Raw genomic sequence first — 4,409 nt, 5'->3', positions numbered from 1 at the left:
TAATTTTCTTTATTCATGGGATGGGAAGAGCTGCCAAATAGCAATCATGAAGGCAGTGTACAAATACGATTAAGATTCTGATGGAAAGATTATTAAATTTGAGTCCTTTCATTAGAAGCTGGTGTTTTGTGATAAATGGGGTATATGGGAATGTTTTTAAACTATTCGTAGTCCCTTTAATTAAATATATCTGTAAACTGTTTTATGTAAACTCTGAATATATACATACTCTGTGGCACCTGTAAGTGGTGGTTCTGCTTTCCTTCACCAGGGTTAATATAATTTACCATATGTTTATAAACATATTTGAGATGGACATGGACATGGACATGGAGTGACTTGTATAAACACAGTGACTATTTCGGTCTTGGCAAAAGGTAAATAACTATTTGAAGACATTTTAAATCATGAAAATGAATGATGATATAATAACTAAGATTAAAAAAATTCACCCTAACCCACTCTTTTCCCCCAAGAGGTATATTATCTTTTCTTTTGAAAAGCCTTCACTTCAATCATTTATTCTAGTCTATAAAATGTCTTCATCTATTATAAAAACCTTTTTATTCATCTAATGTGAATCCCAAGTTAAAGAAATAAGGCAAGTGACACTAAGTATTGGGAGCCCATAGAGAAATGATGAGGACTAAGATTCTCTACAGCTGACTTTGCTCTAGGGACTTGTTACTGTTCACGAATTCTGGCCCAGATTTTAATGTCAAACATTTGCAAACACTTTGCAGGTTAAACAAAATACTTTTGTCAGATGAGTGTAGACTTCAGGTTGTGGTTTGTATCCTCAAATTAAGATTTGGCAATCATTCTGTATAATGTCAAAGGATTGTTCCTTGCCTTCAAGGAGATTATAGTCATTGAATTAAGTGTGGTAATTCTAGTAAACACGATTCCATAGAAAGAGAAAAAGGAATCTTTATCAGGAGTCAGGGCTTAGGCAGGGGCATGGGTAGAGGTAATTGCTAGAGGAATTCTTCTGAGGGATAATCCAGCCTTATCTTGATTGATAATTGGAATGGCCAGACATGGAAGGAGACGATACCCTAAGCAGATACAGAACAGAAGCCCAGGGCATGTAGGGCTACGAGCAAGGAACCAAGGACTATGGTTCTCCATGCCTGGGATCCAGGAGAGGAAGATGATAGCTGTGGCTGAGAAAAGCCAGAGTGTGAAGGACACTGGTAGAATAATTGCATGGAATTGGAGTTGAGATGAAAGATTTAAAATGCTGCCATTTTCCCCAGGAATGGATTAACAAACCATGGTATATGTATCCTATACCATAAAAAGATGGAGATGTTACCATCTTTAACTACATCTTAAATGCTAATACAAAACATACCATAAAATACTATTAATACAAAACATACAAAAAATACAATTAATCTTTTGTATTTATCTGGATGCAGTTGAAACACATTCTTCTTAGTAAAGTATCACAAGAATGGAAAAGCAAATATCCAATGCACTCAATACCAATATGAAGCCAATAGATGACCTAATACATACCCACAAAATAGAAAAACTCAATTCCACTCACACTGGGGGAAGGGGGAATGAGGGCGGTGAGAGAGGGGTAGAGGGGAGAGTATTGGTATGCTCCCACTTAATGGACACAGCTGAAGGGTATTGGCACACCTTTTGGGTGTAGGACACAACTATAAGAGGGACTTTACTAACATATGCAAACATTGAAAACTAGTTGTTTGTACCCTCACATTAACCTGAAATAAAATAAAATAAAATAAAAGTATTTTTAATGAAATTATTAAAATGTTGCCATTTTTAATTATGTATATTTCATTCAAGGTCAAAAGAATGAATCTCTTTGTGAAATTTCATGAACAAGTTGGTTGACATGTGTTTTCTAAAATGTGATATAAAAGACAAATTTTGATTTTTTTTATTATCACAATTGTGATGATCACTTTTTTTTTTTTTTTATTGTTGGGGATTCACTGAGGGTACAATAAGCCAGGTTACACTGATTGCAATTGTTAGGTAAAGTCCCTCTTGCAATCATGTCTTGCCCCCATAAAGTGGATGATCACTTTTTTTTTTTTAAAATCAGTTTGTAAATAGCATATAATGAGCTTCACTTTTGATTGACATTATAAACTTTATAATTTGATTGTAAAGTGAAACTGTCATCTCAATCAAAATAAAAAAACATTGAACTTCCCACAAAAGTATCTTCATGCCTCTTGGTGACCACTCTCTCCTTCTATTTCTTGGCAACTATTGATGTGCTTTCAGCTATTATAGATTAATATGTACAAAGAAAGTTATACCAATGGAATCATATAAGTACTATTTGTTATCTAACTTGCTTCTTTCAACTTGCATAATTATTTTGTGATTTATTCACGTTGCTGTGAGCATGAAATAGCTCCCTCAAATGTCCAATTGTTTCATAGCCTCACTGTTACTTGATAGGGTTAGTCTTTTTAAATTTTACCTGTACTGATGAATGGAGTGATGTGTAATTGTGGATTTATTTTGCATTTTACTAATAACTAATCATGTTGAACAGATTTCCCCATGCCTATCTACTAACTACATATCTGTTCAAGTCATTTATCAACCTTTAATTGAATTTTTGTCTCCATGTTGTGTTATATACTCTTATTAGAACTTGTCTGTCAGAGGTCTGTTTCACAAATATTTCTGCTGCTTTGTGCCCTGCCTCTTCATTTTTGAAATATCTTTTGAATAGCAAAATTTGTCAAACTGTAAGTCACTGAGATTTTCTCTTGTGTTTCATTCTAAAATGTTTATTGTTTTAGCTACAATATTCTTGTCTATATTTCACTTTGAATTAATTTTTGTATAAAGTGTGAGATAATGGATAAGAACTTTTATTCAGGTTGTTGATTTTTCTTTTTTTGTTTTGTATACTGGTATTCAATTGTTCCAATACTATTTGTTGAAAAGATTTTTCTCTCCAAATTGAATTGTATTGGTAACTTTGTAAAAAATTAATTGACTGTATATAAGTTGATATGTTTCTAAACTCTCCATTCTGTTCTAGTTTTCTATTTACCTATCTTTGTGCAAATGAGACACTATATTATTATTATAGCTTCATAACGAGCCGCAAGACCACATAATACAAGTTCTCCAAATTTGTCATTGTTTTCAATGTTGTTTTGGCTATTTGATACTCTTAGCACTTTACATAAAACTTAAGAAAAGCCTATTGAATTCTATTAAATAAAACTTGCTGGGATTTTGCTAAGATTGCATTAAATTTATAGGTTAATTTGAAAATTACTAAAACTTTAACTATTGATTGTCCTGATTCACGAACATGGTATACCTCTCCATTTGGTTAGTATTCTAATTTCTCTCAGAAATGCTTTGTCAGTTTTAGTATGGTCTTATACATCTTTGATCACTTATCCATGATACTTTATATTTTAAAAGTAATATATATTACTTTTAAAGTAATATATATTACAGCTATATTATAATAACATAGCTGTTTCTATATATAATATTTTATTAGATTACAACCCAGCCCACTCATTTATGTATTAGTTATGACTACCTTTCCACAATGGCAGACTTAAATAGTTGTAACAGAAATTGTATGGCTTGCAAAGCCTAAAATTTTTATTATCTAACCATGTACAGAAAATTTCGTTAAGCTCTGCTGAAAGGTTCAAAGTTATTTTGAAGTAATTTTAAAAGAATTATGTTTTATAATTTCTATATGTTTAACCTTCAGGGTTTTTCCTTCCCTCCTACACAAATAGGCTTCCATTTAGAATCAATTTTATTATCTGATTAACTTTAGTGTTTTTTGTAGTGCAGTCTACTAATGATGAAATCTCTTGATTTTATTTGTCTAAACATGTCTTTATTTCTACTCTATTTTTGTTTTTTTTTTTTTTTTTTTTTTTTTTTTGGCCGGGGGCTGGGTTTGAACCCGCCACCTCCGGCATATGGGACCGGCGCCCTACCCGCTGAGCCACAGGCACCGCCCTACTCTATTTTTGAAGAATATTTTTATTGAATATAGAATGGTAAGTTGGTATTTTTTTTTTTTTGGCACTCTAAGGAAACCATTGTGTTATAGCTTTTAATATTTATGGTGAGAATTCAATAGTAGTTTTCATAGATGTTCACATGAATATAATTTGTCCTGTTTCCTCCCTTGTTGGCTGATGTTAAGATTATCCATTTTTGTTCTGTTTTATTAATTTTTTGACAATGCTATGCATCAGTTTAGTTTTATTGTTTAATGTTCGCTGCATTTCTTGTACCTAAGAACTGAATGTTTTTCAATGCTTTTGGAAAACTCATGCCAATTTTCTCTTCGAATGTTTCAATTTCCCCATTTTCTTCTCTCTTTCTGACACTCTCTTAATATATATATCAGACTACTTGGA

This window comes from Nycticebus coucang, chromosome 13 (genome assembly GCF_027406575.1).
Source record: "Nycticebus coucang isolate mNycCou1 chromosome 13, mNycCou1.pri, whole genome shotgun sequence".
Classification (NCBI taxonomy): domain Eukaryota; kingdom Metazoa; phylum Chordata; class Mammalia; order Primates; family Lorisidae; genus Nycticebus; species Nycticebus coucang.
The sequence above is the reverse complement of the archived record's forward strand: the minus strand, read 5'-3'. Positions refer to the sequence as shown.